General features: G+C 35.7%; 1 long non-coding RNA gene across 1 annotated transcript in view; it reads right to left on the bottom strand.

The window, feature by feature from the left end:
* Positions 1-216: 216 nt before the first annotated feature.
* LOC116665902 overlaps positions 217-18,154 on the bottom strand; it is a 70,532-nt gene continuing 52,594 nt past the window's right edge. The window contains exon 4 of the long non-coding RNA XR_004322682.1: positions 217-507. This is a non-coding gene — a long non-coding RNA (uncharacterized LOC116665902). The remainder of the gene's footprint in view (positions 508-18,154) is intronic.

Below are 18,154 nucleotides of genomic sequence, written 5' to 3'. Positions count from 1 at the left end.
TTGTTCAACTGCATTGTCTTCCAATATTCTCCGGAGGGTAATTAGGTAAATACTTAGCATTCTCACAATAATAATAATAAAAAGGTGTTCTGCTGCTCAGAGAAAATAAACAATCTAACAAGGGAAAGAATACTGAAGAAAAGAATAGTCATGCCAGATCTAAGGGGAGAATGAGCATAAAAGAAGCAAATAACACAGTCAACAAAGATGTCAGAATGTAAATCAGTGGAAAGTATAATTGTACTTTAATCTATAAATAAGACAATAGCTCAAGATAATTTGTACTGTCTCTTCACGATCTCTGTTACCATTTACACTGAAAATAATGAAGTGTTGTCATTTGTATAGGAAGATGGCGCTATGGCGCATCAGTAGCAAATCTACAAAATTGTTTTGTTTGGAGAGTAGAAAGGGTTGGCAGTAAATTCACTCACACTCTCTCCTCTGGTCCTCTTGTGAGCAATGGTGCACGTTGGCAAGTTGAAGTTACAGCTGCAGTCAGAGAGCCTAGAACAAAACAAAGCAAAACAAAACAAAAATTCAGTGAGTGAAAAATCAGATTGTAATTAGTGCATGGGGGAGACTGAATACCCTAACCTGACATATTAGCACCGAGTCCTGAACAACTAAGCTTAAGTACCCATATGGTGTTGAATAATGCAATTGCATTTAATCCAAATTTTAAAATAAAGTGGTGTTGTTACACCTTGATGAATTTCAGAGAACAGCCCCAATTCCTACTGTACAGCCTTCAGCCTGCGTATTATAGAGAGAATGTCCGGCGTCACTTAATACTATAACTATGAGAAAACAAGAGGAAAACGCTGTGTACATCTCAGCCTTTCTTGGTGGGAAAACACAACCCAAGAAATGTTTTTGGTGGCTGGCTCAAATGGGCTAGCCCAGTCACTGACAGGTGAGTCTGGTGTTCCCACAAAACAAATAAGTGGGGATCATTACATTTCGTTGACTGAATGCCTCTGGTGGAATGTGGTAAGGAGGTATCGGCCAGTGCAGGCTTTGTAGCCAAGCACAAAGAGGAACTGTCTCTGACTCGGAAACCACCGTAGGCTATGTGCTGCCCAAGTTCTTACATGCTGCTCTTAGTCCTAACAATAGAATTGTGTGGTATTATCTTCATTTTCTAGGTAAGAAACTAAATCTTGGGGTAAAAAAAACTTGTCCAGGGTCAAAGATAGTGAAAGCTTCAGAATATGACCACAAAGACTTAACTCCATGATCATTTTTTTATTTAAAATAAAGATAATATAAATAAAATCGAACAATGTGATAGAATTCATATAATTTGTGTTATTTGAATACGAACCAATGGATATAACTATTTGACCCCCAAAACCCAAGTGGAGAAAATAGATTTTCAGATAACCATAATTTGTAGGGTTTATAGACACATGACACATTGACAGAAATACCCTATTTTCTCAGTTATTGTAATTTTATCTTAAAGACTTTGCTAGACTGGCAGAATTCCTGGGTAGTGACAGCATTCCAGTGATGCTAATGTTTTAAGAGATGGTTATAACACAGAAACTAAACATCTGTTAGGCTAAAAATAAAGGCATTTCTTTCGTTAATTTAGCCAAGACTTTTTAAAATGCCACTATCAGCATGCTTTATCAAGACCCTTCTAAATACAGATAGCCCAGTACACATTGTATTAAACCATACGCTCCAAGCCCAATCAAAGTAATTCTAATTTACCATTCTCTAGGAGGTTTTTCTGTTTGAACAAACTTGGGAACATCATTTTATGTACCAATTAGGTAGAACTGAGAAAGAGTAAAGCTATTTAATATATATATATATGTATATATGCATGCAAACTTTCAAATAATTGATGTGCATATATGTAAGTGAATCATAGTGAAACAATCATTTCAAAAAATGGTTGGATGTTTGGTTTAAAGGCTCTGCAACCCCATGACCTTCTGTGAATTCTACCACCTTGTTTATCATGTTGTATTGTCAGTGCCTTTCTCCCTAACCAGAGTATGAGCTTTGCAAGGTCATAGACTGCATCTTTTTCTCTATGAATCCAGTGTATAAGGCAGTTCTGGCATTCACTGTTTATTTATTGAACAGATAAATAAATAATATAAAGTAAAATAGTAAATTACATATTGGAATCTTTGGTTAATCCATATTTGTATCCGTAAATGTCTTCATAGTGCCCTTGAATGCTTGGAAATACATCTTTAATTCACCCAGGTACAAATTTTGTAGAAGAAAGTTATATTTAATCATGTATAGATGAAATGGAATTATTACTCAAAAGCAACAGGAGCCACCTATAGTGCCCGTGACAGAAGCTGAAAGGAGTTGACTTTCCTTGAATTCTAAGCAATTGTCACCTGCTGGTCCCTGGACAATAATACAAAGCTGGTAAAGTTTGTATTTGAGCTGACCTTCACCCTCCAGTTTTTGAACTTCTCTGACCTTCTGCCTCTGTTCCCAGGCATCCAGAGCCTTTGGGATGTGCTCTGACTGTCAAGACTCTGATGTCTTAGAAAGAGCACAGGCTTTGCCTCCACCCAAACCAGGTAACTGGCTTGGGTGTGAGTTAATTTCTCTGAAACTTAGCCCCCTCCTTGTACATTTAGAATAATAATAATGTTCCTCTGAGGGAAAGGGTGTAGGTCTATGTAAAAGGATGCAAGTGAAAATGTTCTGTAAACTATGAAACACCAAATAGATATTTGATGTTATTTAAAACAGCCTTAAAAGTGGGGAACTTCTAATGTTCTCTCTGCTTTGACGTGTCTATGACCTAAATAACTTCATTCTCTTCCCCTCTCCAAACTCTCATCTCTCGGTACAACTGTTGAGACAGGAAACAATCTGATTGTTGCCCGCATTTATTCACGTTATGCGAAAGTGCTGGATAAACACAAAGCCACCCTAGCTTGTTGATAGTATTAAAGAGAGGATTGTGAATCCAGTTATTCTGGAGGGTGCTGGGGACAAGTCCCACGTTTGTCTGCTCAGACTGCTAATCCCCACCCTGAGACACAAAGGGGTCAGGGAGGTGGCACCAGGAAGCAAAGGCTATTCGTCTCAATTTAAGGCTCGAACGCATAAAAGATGGTAATTTAATTTCCTGAAATGCGCCTGTCTGAAAGTTTAATTAAGAGAAACCAAGACACTAAAATAGTTTTGTATCAACTATATAGATTAGTGGTACTTAACTACTAGATGACTTATGTTTCTATAGTGATTGTTAAAATTATATTTATAAAAGAAACCAAGTGTAACCATCTTAGCAATTCTAGAAAGGCATACTCTAAGAGGTAAAATTAAAATTAGGGAAAATGAGACCATTTATAATGAGTCGTTATGACTCTGAATAACGATGATTATTGGTTCTGCTTAATAAAACTGTCATCTAACACAAAATAGATATTAAGCTAAATTACATTACATTATCACTCCATGATGCTACAAAATTCAATGCAAAGCTTTTTTTTAAAAAAATAAATAAATCCACAAGAAAACAGACCCAGTATTAATCTTTTCTACCTACTTCCAAGTGGTTTTAATTAATAAAGGAATCCATGTAAAGAATTTTTAAAAATCAGATGCTGTAAAATGCTGCTTTTTGCTATAGCTGTTGACCAACCATTCGTTATTTGTGTATTTTTTCAAAGGATCTAGATTTGACATAACATTTCATGAGGCCAGAATTGGCCTTTCTCAAAATTTTGCTCCTGTTATCCTGCTGCATCCTTCCTGTCCTGTTTCCACCGTCCCCTCCGCTGACTGAATCTTGTATCGATACCATTTCTCAATCTGATTGCACTCAGGTAATATTTCTTTTAAAGATGCTTTCTGTGCTCCAAGAATCAAAATCAAACATGTGAAAATACAGATTTCTAGATATTTTTCAAGACTTACTGAATCAGAAACTCTGTGGCTAGCCCTCTGAATCTGCATTTTAACGTTCTCCCAAGGTTTTTCTTAGTATCTCTGGTTTGAGAACCATTCTACTTGAACTACTGACAACTGGAAAAGACAACCTACTAATGCTAAAATACACTACTGCGAGGTTTAACATTTAGTTGGTGTACATTTAATCCATTTACTGTGAACGTTTATTAAGAGTATACAATTTGCCAGACTGTTAACCAGGTCCTAGGGCTGCTAAGATAATGATACAGCCAATCTCTCACGCATCCTGCAGCTTAATCACAGGGTTTCCCTCTCTGGAACTACTCTCTCAATAGTACAGCAGTATTTATTCAAGACTTAGTATAGAATCTTGCGTTCCCTGCTTCCACAAGCATACACCAAAAAAAGCTTTCAATCCAATAAAACAATACAGTCATTAGAATAAAACAGTAATGGAAAGTATATAAAGTAGACTAGGCACAGATGAGGAGAACATGGGTGAATAGCAAGGACTGGAGCGTGAAAAATGCAGCACAAAGAGAGAGAGAGAAAGACATTAAAGAGAATTTAAGAGACGTGAGGACAAAAAAATCAAGTTCTGAAATATGTCTAATGAGAATGCCAGTAAGAAATAATAACGGAAATAGTTGAAATGATGGCTGAAAAATTTCTTGAACTGAAGACCATGATGAGTCTTCATGTCAAAAAGCTGGATAAAAATTTTTCTAAAATTATGCTTAGTCACTTTGTAGTGGATTGTGGAACATCAGGGACTAAGAGAACATCTTGGAATCAAACAGAGACGAAGGAGAAATACATTTTGCTCCTTATTTTCAAAGGAACAATCAGACGGAGAGCAGACCTCGTCAGCGTTAGGAGAGGCTAGAAGAAAACGGAGTCGTAGCTTCAAAGCGCTGAGGAAATGACATTCAAGAAAGGTAAACATTTACAAGGGAGGGTAGAATAAAAAAGTTTAGAGACAACGACACACAAAGTTTTCTGCCGTCACTTGAAAGACATACTACACGAAAGGCCATATTTCATTAATACATAAATCAATCCTAGAGATTCAAGAAGACACTGTACAAGTAAATGGGTAAAATATACTGTTAAATCTAACTAAGTTTTAGGTAGAAATGACAATCACTTTACAAACACTCACTTTTATTGTTTAAATTAAAACTAAATGAAGGATACTGCAAATCTTTCTTGATAAGAGATTTATAAAAATAGATTGTCTAGGCAATTCTAAAGCTTAAATTAATTTGAGGTGATATCAAGAGTCACTTGAATTAACATTAAATGCATAATTAAAATCAGTTTATTTTCCTTTACATCATCAACTTAATAGCAACTTAAACTCTATGAATTTAAAAACAGATTTTATCTTACTCTCTCTCCCTAAAAGGATGGTTTTCCTTTAAGCAATAATTCATTTTGTTATATAGTTTTGAATATATAAAATATATCAAACATGTAATTGTTAAATGATTAGCTCTTCACAAAGGATAAAGGTCCCTGTCTTAAAAACTATTCTACTTATCAGAGAGAGTCTGGTTTTTCAAGTTACAGACATTAGCTACTATCACAGTAAACAGTGTGGCAAAAAGAAGTGGCTTCTGCGGCAGAAAAAGAGCAACTTGTTTATTATATAATTTAGAAGACTTCTTCTGGAGTTGGACTAGTGTGCTGCAGATTAATAGCTCTCATTTATACTGTAGCTGTATTTCAAAAAAAATCATATGCTCTTTTAATTTTTTTCAGTTAGTGTAGTGATTTCCCCTGAATGCAAGAATCACCACGACAACAACAAATTTTGACAAACAGTTCTCCATAAAGTCAAGGAGGTAAATTCCTTTTTTCTCCTCTAGGACATGTTTGGCCTTGTTTGTAAGAGTTTCTTCGAGAGAACAACAAGGAAATAACATGAACTTTCATATTTAATGAGAAATTCAAAGTATAATCTCAGTTCAGTATTAATCAAACAACATCACCGGCGTGACCGGCATCTGTACACTGTGAACATCCACTGGCAGTTGTCAAACATTTGGTTGGTTTGTTAAATCAGGAAAAAAATAGTTACTCAATTCACTGAAAAAATAATTAATCGAATCATTTCGGTGTGGATAACGCTCTTTAAATCGTTTTGTATGGGGTGTGTGAAAATAAACTGATTAAAGTTTTCTTTTCTCTGCTAATTGCTACAGAAATACAATTTTTGGTCTTTTTCCCTAGATTTTTTTTTTCTTACTACATTTGCATATAATTAAGAAAATGATCCTCTTATTTCTTTCTCCACAATTAATGGGTGCATTCTTCTTCCAGACTCTGTAATCTCATGTCCCTGAGAAGCAACTCTCCGGTTGTGCCACCATGACTTCCATTCCTGGTGCAGGTTGTAATTATGAAACACGAAGACAGAAGCAGCCCTTTTATCTCTCATGCTGCAGCACTGGTTTTTTTTTTTTTTTTCCTTCTGTACAATTAAAAGGCTAGAAATACACTGAAAGTGCCAACAATTAAAAGGAAAACTACTACGAAAAAGTACAAACGTTCTACACATAAAATGTTCAAAAACAGACCCCCGCCCCAAAAAGAAATCCTACTATTAATTGGGCTACACAGAACTGAAGAAAGCAGGTCAGTACAGATACTGGGATCATATCGAATCTTCTTGCAGTAATAATCCAAACACATGAGACATTCTAACATATCTAAGGTAATCCATGGTTTAAAAAAATTAATTTAAGGAAAGAATGAAAAGAAATTCTGGGAAATCTTAATTTGTTACAGTTTTATGTGGACGCTAGAAGCTGAATGGAGCATGAAGAAATAGTTAAGAAAAAGAGAACAGGTTTAGGAATTCCACGGTGATAAAAAGGCACTGCTCAGTTTCATTTGTGAGTGAGTGAGTTATGCATTGTCTCAGAAAACCTGGGTATTCCCAATTCTTAAAAATCAGTGATTGGTATAAATCTTAAAAAGACATTTTCTTCAGATCTGAAATAATGCTGTTTGCAATGTTACTATCTCCTTGTTAAACCTTGGAGCACATGTTCTAACGTGGACCTAAGATCGTAGACTGCCTTATCCGTATGTCATGAAGATACTCGGATACTGTAATCAACTAGTTTATTATTCACTGATATTTGCTTGTAGGAAGGTGATGCTATACATTGCCATAACACAGGAAGCCGGAAAAGTATTCCAAATGCGTTAATAAGAAGGATTCTGCATGAATTGATAAATTTTATCACCTGTAAAGTACTTACCACATCTAGGCACAATAACAATACATTTGCTGCATTATTTGTTCTCACGTTGAGAGAACAAGAGATTAAATTCTAAGCACTGTGGATTTAACTATAAGCAACATTTTCTTAGAGTTGTTAATTTTTTTTTAAGGTACTCATTTGTTTTAGCTGTTTCAAGGTTGTTGTAGTTTTTCTTTTCTGGAAACAGAACATGTGGACTTAGGTCAATTTTGAACATGGGGACTTATTTAGGTCAATTTCAACACAGTAATTCTTCATCTGACAGGTTCTTAGTCGCCTTTATTAAAAACAGATTTTCTAAATAATGGCCATAGTCAAACAAAAAAGTTCATCACATTTAGAAGGTGATTTCTGTTTCACAGTCCGATTGAAACCATATATGATACTCATGACTCATTAAGATGGTCTTTCTTTGTAATAATTTTGTAGTAAATTGTTTACTTATATAAACTTCCAATTTCTGATTTAGTGTATTATTGAAGCATTTTTTTTCTTATCAAATGTAAAAGTCTTTATGAAGACAAGGATAGACTAACTGGAACGACAAGGAATGGTTGCACATGTTGCTGACTGCACAACTCTAGAGGAGCCATTCACATTGTATACTTTGCAGATTTAAGTATTTATTACAACAGTTTTCTGCAGATGTCAGTATGGTGGCTTGTTCTAGTAAAATTAGTTTATTATGACAAATTCCTAAAGATGGACACAAAATATCTTGAAGAAGAGTAACTTTTCTAAATTGCACAACAATGCCATGTGATTTAATGGCTGGCAGCCCTCTTAGCTCAGATTGTTCAGTGGCTGGGCACATAGAAAACACTGGGGAAATGCTTGGATGGTCAATGAAGATAATTTTTTTTAACTTATTGAAGTATAGTTGACTTACAGTACTATACCAGTTTCAGGTACAACATAGTGATTTGATATTTTTATAGATTAAACTCCTTTAAAAGTTATTATAAAATATTGGCCATGTTTCCTGTTCTGTACACTACATTTTGGTATCTTATTTATTTTATACATAGTAGTTTGTGTCTTTTAATCCCCTTCCTCCATTTTGCCCCTCCCCTGACCCCTCTCCCTGCTGGTAAACTCTAGTTTGTTCTCTGTATCTGGGAGTCTGTTTCTGTTTTGCTATATTCATTCTTTAACTTTTTAGATGCCACATATCAGTGAAAATATACAGTATTTGTCTTTCTCTGTTTGACTTATTTCACCAAGCATAACACCCTCCAGGTCTGTCCATGTTGCTGCACATGGTAAAATGTCATTGTTTTTTATGGCTGAGTAACATTTCGTTGTATATATATTTATACATGACATCTTCTTTAGACACTTAGGTTGCTTCCCTATCTTGGCAATCAACGAAGATGACTTGAGTACAAGGGGTTTAACAACAATAATTAAAGTTTACTGAGTTCTTATATATAGTATTATATTTAATATGTAGGTTATTTCATTGTGGCTAATTTGCATATAACTAAATAAATCCACTGAATGTAAACAAGTCTTAAGTGTAATCTGACTGAGCTTTGAAGATATTTTATACCCATTTGTACTATTTGGTTAAATGTAAACTTCATCCTTAACTCTAATTTTCAATCGGTAAATTTCTGAAGTCACCAAGTACAGTTTGCTATTAACTGGGTAGAGCATTAGATAACTGAGTGGATTACTATAAGAAAAATGAGGTTTTTATGGCAGCAAACTCCCCACATAGTGAGATATCTCATCTGATCGCAGGTTGGGAGAAAGATTACCATGCAAATCATTGTTTAAAAAATAAGTTACATGCACTGTCACAGAGGAGTGGTCAAGGAGAGGCAAAAGGCTGATGATGGAGTAATGAGACTGGAATGAAGTGGACACTGTGGACCAAATCCACTTGCAAGGAAGCCGGGATCAGCCTCAAACTGAAGGCCACCTCGGAAGGGAGCCTTTAAAGTAGGTTTTTCCAGTAAGACAAGACAAGTCAGATAAAGTAGGGGCAGCTCCATGAACCATCACTAAAGACCTGAGATTTCTAAAATGTCCTATTCTTATCCTACGGACCTCGATTATGCTCTCAGAACTCACTGTGTTTCCCCTTTCTTAGTATTTGCTATTTTATACTGAAATACATGTTTATAGTTTCTCTCCTTGATAATTATGTTCTCCAGTTCAGAAGAAATACCCCCATATCTAGCACAGAGCCTGGTATCACTGATTCGTTGAATGAGACTGACCTCCTTCACCACACCATCCACAAGCCCCTTTCCACCTTCCCTTAATACCCCGACAGACTCCTTGTAAAGCACTCCCCACTTTGTGTTCAATTATTCATGTGCTCTTTCCCTAATTAGACTGTAAGATCCTTGAGGGAAGCGATTAGATACTATTCACTGTATGATTGTCCTTGACTTGCCTGGCACACAGCAGCATTCCCATTTGATTTTTCTTTTTTAACACTGAACTATCATTAAGTATTTAAATATTACCAGAAATGCTTCTGCTATAGGTGGGAGTGAGAGGAGAGAAGATGGAATAACATTTGAGACTGGAAAAATAGGGGGAAATTCATTGTTGGGATTAACTGATTAAAAACGAGGGGCCCAGGATGACTGCTGTGTTTCATGTGATGCTAGTATTTGCCAAGGTAATTTGTCTAGCTACACCAGAAGAAAAAATTGGAGAGATAATGGGTTGAGACATCTATGGAACATCCAGGCGTCTAGTAGAGTTAGATACCTGGGTCAGTACTCAAAAAATTGGGAACAAAGACAGATGCATCCATCATGAGAGGCAATAAAGAGTAATAATAATAAGTAACCATTAAGTGCTGGTGTTGTTCTGAGTGCCTTGCATATATTATCCCACTTAATGCTCACATAAACCCTGGGAGACAGGCATAATTATCTCCACTGTATAAATTAGAAGCTGAGACACAGATCTATTAAATGGTTTACCTCAGCTCTCACAGCTCCCAGCCAAGCAGGACTCAAACCCAGACAGTCTACTTCTAAAAACCACACGGTACTAATCCAGTGTGGAGATTCAGATTTCCAGTCCTTCCTTTCCTATCTATCTGCTGTGCAACCTTTGTTATGTTACCTACTCATTCTGTGCCTGTTTTTCAATTTGCAAAATGAAGATAATATTACCTACCTCCAAAAAGTGTTTGGTATACAGTAGCATTCAATCAATGTTAAGTCATTAGGTTTATTAGCTTATCAATGCACGTTGAAACTATGGAGAAAAAGGAGCTTGGGTCAATGTGAGGAATGAGAAATGATCCTTTAAGGGGTGGTAGCTAGACAGGAGTGTACTATGAAGGTTGTGTGATTACCCCAAGAGAAAAGCGAGGCTTTTAGACCTGGGGCCTGGGCAGGATCTGGGAAGCCAGGGGCAGTGCAGGGGGCAGGGGTGTGTGTGTTCCACTTATCAGAAGCACTGTTTGGCACTGAGAGGATAAAACAGGAGCGAAGATGCCAGATCAAAAGCTTGGTATGCCGTCCAGGTGTAAGGTCTATGTAAAGGGATGGAGCAAAGAAAAATGAAAAGGTTCAGCTTAGACGGCAGGGCGCCGAGCCTGGAGAAGCGAGGTAAGCGGGTGGCAGGGTCTTTCTAGGATGCCTGTGACCTGGACCACTGGCCAAAAGACAGCTTTTAAGGACAGTGGTCTTACACGAGCTGAGTGTGGAGAGAACAGTCTAGATGGGAGGAGGGAATGAGGATGAAGCAACATCACAGAGTCAAGGGAGGAAAAAGATGTTGTGAAGACACGGGGAGCCGGGAGGTTTGAGTGAGACCGTATCTTCTCCAGCATGCTCAGCTCAGCTAAACCCCTGCCATGGTTTTATGAGGTAGGTACTTCATTTATCCCCATTTTTTATGGTTGAGGAAAATTAGGCACCATAATTGCTGATATCTTGCCTGGGGTAACACAGCCAGTGAATGCCAGAGCTAGGATGGGAACACAGGCAAGCTGGCTCGAGTCTTCGCTAATAACCATCTGGTACACATTCCTTACTCCTGTCAACTTGGCTCTCTCAGGTGGCTCACGTTATTCCATCCCTTTTATATTCTGACAAGAGATAATCTCTTTATACCACTTCCCCTCCATCTCCACGCCCAACAAGCCTGGGTCGGGGTGGCTGTGGCACATTTAAGTTTTAAAGGAATTTCCCTCTCAAATCTGTATCTAGACTCTTAAGTCCTCCACATAACTCCAAGTGCTTCAGGTTTTTCACAGCCAGTTTCAGAATAATAAGAAACAAAACTAAATGTTTTTCTGCATTTACCTCTATTATCCTGAAATTATTGACAGTTTGGGAGCAGAGTTAGGGTAGAGGAGGGAGGGATGTGGTGCAGGAGGAACTTATTAAGAAAAAGCTTGGTTAGCATTCCAGAGCTAGTTAATGAATTACTGAGTCACCAGGGATGGTGTTAGAAAAAATTACTTTCTAAAACAATAAGGGTTAGATAAATAACACTGCTTGGCTGCTTGGTGATAGCTCAAACGTAAAACATATTTCCAAAATAGGTGTTATATCTGTATTTAAAGAGAGAGCAAGTCAAAATAATGGAATGTGAAAACCTCAGGAAAACTCAGTAATTTATACCTAATTGCTCTTTAAAGCTTAGCGAAAGGAATCAAAACCCCTAGTGAGCTTGAAGGTCTTAACAGGGCCCCAATAACTCCAAAGAGAATCAGTGCTGTTAATGATCACACAAGATGTATTAAAGATCAGTAAACTCTAGCATTTATAATAGCCTGATATGGAATTACTTCCGTACAAATTAAAGTTGCAATGATAAACAACCAAAACATAACTGAATATTAATTTTGGTTAAACAAATAGATCACTGCATGCATAGAATAAAAGGCCCCGGCATAAATTTGATGCTTTGCTTTCTGGTCTTTTGTAACTCATTCTTTTTGGATGGTGTAATCTCAGATAATTACCTATAGGTTTAAAAATTCTAATTTTCGATTAAAATTAATTCTTTTTTCTATAGATATGTTCCATTAGCTGTAGATCTATTAAATATCAGATTCTGACACGAGAGCCAGTGAAAGGATTCACTTGGGTGGATTTTATTGTTGGGATAAATACAGTATGTGAAAATTTATCTTAAACTAAATTGAAAAGTCAAATTCTCCCAGACTCCTCTTACTCTCTAGCTCGAAAGTTTTTAACTTTGGGCATATTCCAGATCGCCTGGGGAATGTTTAAAAATACTGTTGGACTGAATCCCACCCAGGATAATTAAATCAGCCTCCAGGGGTGGAGCAGGAGTGTTTCTCTAAATCTTCCCTGTGGTTCTAGGGTGAATCCGGGGCTGAGAACCACCGCTCCGGTCTTTTTTATTAGCCTGATATAAGAGAAGTCTATTGCTATTCTGGGATGTTAGAATTTCCAGGATGAAGAGGTGGTGGGTAGGAGCTACTTCATTCATTTATTCATTTACTATGAAAACATGCATGTTGAGGTCCTAGAATAAAGAGTTGCGTGAATGTCTAGGAGACACATAGACAAATAACAAATAACTAAGCTTTAATTCTTAAGAAACTTACAGTCTATTATTAGGCAGAAAGCACAGGGGGAATGTGTCTTAAAAGATACAGAATTTAAAAATAGTGCTAGGTAAGTATATGTGGCCAAACAGTAGACATGATTGAAATTTAAAAATAAGTAACTTAGAATTCTCATAAAATCACTGGAGGTTTCAGAACATGATCAGTTATGTTTTACAAGAAAGAAATGAATATAGAGAGTCAAGTTAAATAATTATTTTGATGTTTTAGATCAAAGTTAAATGAGAGAATAACAGCAAAAGTGAGAATCTGCAGCGGGAAGCAGCTGTTAGGAGAATCGCGGAGGCAGAATCTACACAATTTGTAAACTCAAGACATCTGGTGAGGAGGGTGAGGTGGGGAGTCAGACCCCAGTCAAATACTCCTGTCTGGTTTTCTAGGATTATGGTCTGCTACTCGAGAAATGGGGAAGTGTGTGGTGAGAGGAGAGAGAGGCTTTTGGATGTGCTGGGTTTGAGGTGCCAGTGGCATACCAGTGTGATGTCCAGTAAGCAGCACGAAGTAAGAGAGGGTGATTTGGGAAGAAGCCTCACAGAGATTAAAGTAGGAAGACAAGAACTGCACTCAACAGAAGATTAGAAAAATAAAGAAAACAAAGAAAGCTGATCCTTAGGAAATACCTGCATTCCAGGAGGAAAAAAAGAGATGAAGGCAGAGAAGTAGTCAGAATTAAAAGAAGTCAAGGAAGCCAAGAGAAGTGCATTTTAAGATGAGAGAGATCAATAGTATAAAAAAATCAAAAGGTGATTCAGAATTAATTTTGAGAAAAGGCCATGAGTTTGATAACTAAACAGTCTTGCTGGGGGTGGGTGTAGCTCAGTGGTAGAATGCCTGCTTAGCATGTGCATGATCCTGGGTTCAATCCCTAGCAGCTCCATTAAAAAAGAAAAACAATAAAGAAAAAAATTAAAATAAATAAAGAAAAAAGTCCTTAAAAAAAAAAAGTCTTGCTATCTCTAAGCTGAAAAGTGGCTGAGGAGCAAACTGCGTGATAAACAAGGCAGTACATATTGACCATTCTGTGAAGAATCACAGTCTTTAAAAGAAAGAGATAATTTTTCATTTTCTAAGTTATATGGTTATAATATTTTTTCATTATGGGACTGAATCTAACTGCCTCTTCCCAGAGGAGTTTATGAAAAGGAGGAACTAGTATAAATAAAAGAAAGTAACAGGAGAAGCTAGCTCACTGATTAAAAATCATTTTAGAACCATGATCTCCTCACCACATCTTTTCTTTAAAAGAGTCTTCAGGTGAGATCAGCTAGTCTGGCTTGATTAATATTGAACTTCAACTGGACAGGCAATTAACAGTAAGAGAAAATGATCAGGCTAATACTGTAGGTAGTTTACTTAAATATTGTTAAAAGGTAATGAAAAAAAGCAAAATTAAATAGTTCATACAGGTCAAATACAAACATTTACAAACACATTACAAAGAAAAATGCAAGAAGAAATCATTGTGAATATATAGCATGTGAATATTAAATATAATTTTAATATAAATCATATTTAATTAATAAAAGTATTAAAATAAAATGCTAGAAAAAATGAAGAAAATTTAGTTGTTTAAGACAAATTGAAAGTAAAATAAAATTCTTTGGCTTTATAAATTTGTGATCTTAAGAGGCAAAAGCTTCATTCAGTCTGTTCTGTTGTATCTTTTCTAACTGATCGGTAAGCTCTTGCCACAGCTACATGGTCTGGGAAATGCTGCAGAAGTTATAAACTATTTCTACACATTTGCCTCTAATTCTTTCATTTTCAAATAATTCTACCTCTTGCTTGATAATTTTAAGATCTTTTTATTACCTTTTTTTCTTTTCAGGAGCTGCAGTTTTTAACATTAGGAGAGAACTACAGTTTTGATTTCTTTTGTTTAAACATTTTCAGTTTGTCTTTACGATCTTTAATTTCATTCCATGTACTCAGAAATTCCTGTGCAGAGTCAGCTCTCTCACTTTCAGTACTGTCTTATTTATATGCCTCCAGAGTAGGATGATTCATGCACAGCGAGTTTGCAGCACAGTGATGTGTTTGCTCACTGTATTAGACAGCGACCACTTTAGAATTAGACCATTTTTTGGTGTGCTGTTTTTGTATAAATGGAACAATTAAATAGGTGATTTTAATCTCATAATGAAAAAATTCAGAGAAAAAATAGAACAATATTATGCAAACAAAATTACTGGTATCTTGGTCCTTCAAATTGGTGTCATGTAGTTGAATGTGAAATACCAAAAACCTGTATTAAAATCACTAAATTGCATTGCTAAAAATGTTCTAGTTTTCATGTCTTAAAATAATGGCATTCATACTCGGTGGACTTTTCTAAATGAGGCATGATATTTACCATGGTTCAAATTTACCTAATGCTCTATAATACTCTGTAACTGAATTATTATGACCCTACTGTAAAGTAATAAAATTGCTAAGGTTATAAAGTTGCTTATTAGGGAAAGCAATTCTCTTGCCATTCAGATTTTTGTTCTTTATGTTAGACTGAGATGCCAGATGTCCACAGGGATGTATACTAATATTTTAATAATTATGTTTTTATTCTTTGAATTGTTTATGAGATTTTTAAAAGTTATCAAAGTATTATGTTTTACTTGAAGAAAATTATGTTAAATTATTTTGCACTTCTAACATTTGCATTTAACATGAGACAGTAAATGATACAAATGTAAAAGCAATTCTATTTCAAGTGTTCTAGTTTTAATAATTTAATATCATGCCTTAGATGGGGAAAACTACAAAAAAAATTAAGATTGCCTATTGCAATTTGATTTTCAGAATTTTAAATTTTATTTACTTTCTGTTTTTAAATCCATTTATTCTGACATTTATCCATCTACCTATCTGTTGGTACACCCCCAAATATCCACACACATATACATAGATGTTCTGACTCTGCACTTCTGTTTGAAAGTTTTGTTCTGCCTAGAATAACCTACTTTGTCCTTTCCACCTTTCCAAATCTCATTTATTCTTTAAGATACTGTACAAATCCTGTAATTCTATACATTTTCTTTAATCAATCATAGCATGAAATTCTCTCTCCTCCCTTTGAATATCTTTAGGCTTTAATGTTTATATCATAAATTTATTAAATATGTTCTTCTTTATTACAATTCGCAGAATGTTACACTTAGATATTTTTACTTAACTTTCATTTACAATCAGCTAAATTGTAAAATTACTGAGAACAGGGTGCTTCCTGAGTAAATATCAATTTGATCTCTAATTGCCTTTTGCAAAAACTTGCAAATACAACAAAAACAATCAATTAAATCTCCACTGCCACCACATCTTATATTTTCTGTGGGAAAGTTGTAAGATATATTTGTATAAATATATATGTATATATATTTGTACATAGAGAGTTTAATAACAATGAGATATAGTAACTTAATTCTGATTAGCCTATTACAACTTTTCAAAATTTATCCTCATGTATTATCTTATGACTGATAATTATTTGGGAAGGTGAGTTTCCTTATAGAAGGAAACTGATATTCAGAGGAACACAATTTGACTGCAAAGATTTCATCATTATTTCTTAATTAGTTAGGGGGCACCATAATTAGAACTAGGAGTCTTGTAATACAGTGCGTCTCAAGATATCTGTAATGATAAGTTTACCGCCCACTCTCAATCTGTCACCAACCATTATTTTTGAATAATATAGTATAAATGAATCACTAGAAAAAGAAACAAAAAAGGCATACAAAACACAAATCCAATTTTTTAAAATTATTGGATTCATCAGCCATCAAATGACTTTAGCAAATAGCTGTAAAAGTTCTGACATGGTTATCCTCAGTGTGCTTATCATTTTGGATGGTTAACAAACAGCACATAGACCAGCTCCAGTCTCTGGACCACACTTTGAGTACTGTCTGTGTCAGTCAGGACATATCCCTTCTAAGAGAATCATCCTCATCCAGAACATCTGCCACCTAAGTGGTGATGTTTACTCACAATTGATCTCTGCTTCCCACCATTTACAGCTGACTGGACAGGGACCAAAGGATAGGCTGGCCAGAAATCTCTGAACTGTGGCCAGGCTTGAAAAGAGCTGGGACCATCAGTTTTTCGGTTTTGGGATTGTTTTGTTTTGTTTTGTTTTGTTTTTTTGTCTCTCAACATAGATCTAATAAATGAAAAGAGGATTTTCTATGGCAGCACAAAGTTTCATACATGCCTAAAATACGAGCTAGCAGAAACTCTGAGTAAGCTATGAAAGTTGGATTGGGGCAGAGAAGAAAGAGGAGGAAGTGAAATACAGCTGAGTCATATTAAAAGTGGCTCACTAAAGATTCAAAACCTGCTGATGCTGAGGTACAAAAAGCTGCCGTAACTCTAGAACGGACTTTTAACTCTAATATCTCTAAGCCCCAGGCATGGAACATCATTTTCTTTGAATGTCCCTAAGATACAGATCCCATACTTCTTGTAATGTACGTATGTATCCTAGTTGGCATAAATGGGTCTGAATTACAAAAGAAACTTAGCTTGCCTAAGACACAGTCCAAGGCTCTTCCCACTGTTCCAAATAAGCTCATTTCAGAAACGACAGATGCCGTATTTGAAAGACAGTTGTTAGTGTACATGCCTCTAACTGGCTTTCAGTCTGCAGTGAGATTGTAAACCAAGGGTTGATTTGGTGGAACTTTGTTTGCTACCAAACGTCTACCTCCTATCTACATGTCTACTTTTTAATGTCTTTGTTTCTAATATATTCCTCCCAAAAGATCGCTTAGGACATTTTTTATAGTTAATTAGAGTTAACCTGATTTTTCTCTTAAAATGTATACGAACTATTTTAGTGATGGATGAGCTTCCACAGCTTACCTGTTTGCAGAGCTCTCTAGAACCAGACCTCTGTCTAATGGACCAGGCATGTGCTTTTAGTTTGTATGAACCCAGACACATATCCTGTGTTAGTGGCTTTTGGAATCACCCCAGAAATCAAAGGTGCAGTTTTGAGATTGAGCGCACAGTGATTCTCAAAACATGTTTTATGGCCCTGATGCTTGTTTTTATTTTTTCACATTAATATGTTCAGATTATTCTTAATTCCTTTGCTACATTAAAATAGCATATTTGCTTTGTAATTTTAAAAAAGTATCTTTTAGTATAAAAACAGAAACATAACTTCTTTTATTATTCTCCAATAAATTCTAAATTGTAAATTACTGCTAAATTCAATGGTTTATGTCAGAAGGTAACAATATCGGGTATTAGATTAAACAAGCTCCATGTAATCTTATTGAGCCAGTAGGACACAGAAATAAGAGAAAATGTGTCTGAATCACAGGAGAGAAGGGATGTTGGATGGATCTGTAAAATACTTTATGTTGTAGAATCAGCTGATTGATAGCAACGA

The sequence above is a fragment of the Camelus ferus genome, chromosome 9 (genome assembly GCF_009834535.1).
Source record: "Camelus ferus isolate YT-003-E chromosome 9, BCGSAC_Cfer_1.0, whole genome shotgun sequence".
Classification (NCBI taxonomy): Eukaryota; Metazoa; Chordata; class Mammalia; order Artiodactyla; family Camelidae; genus Camelus; species Camelus ferus.
Note: the sequence above shows the minus strand (reverse complement) of the source record. Positions and strands in the feature narration are given on the sequence as shown.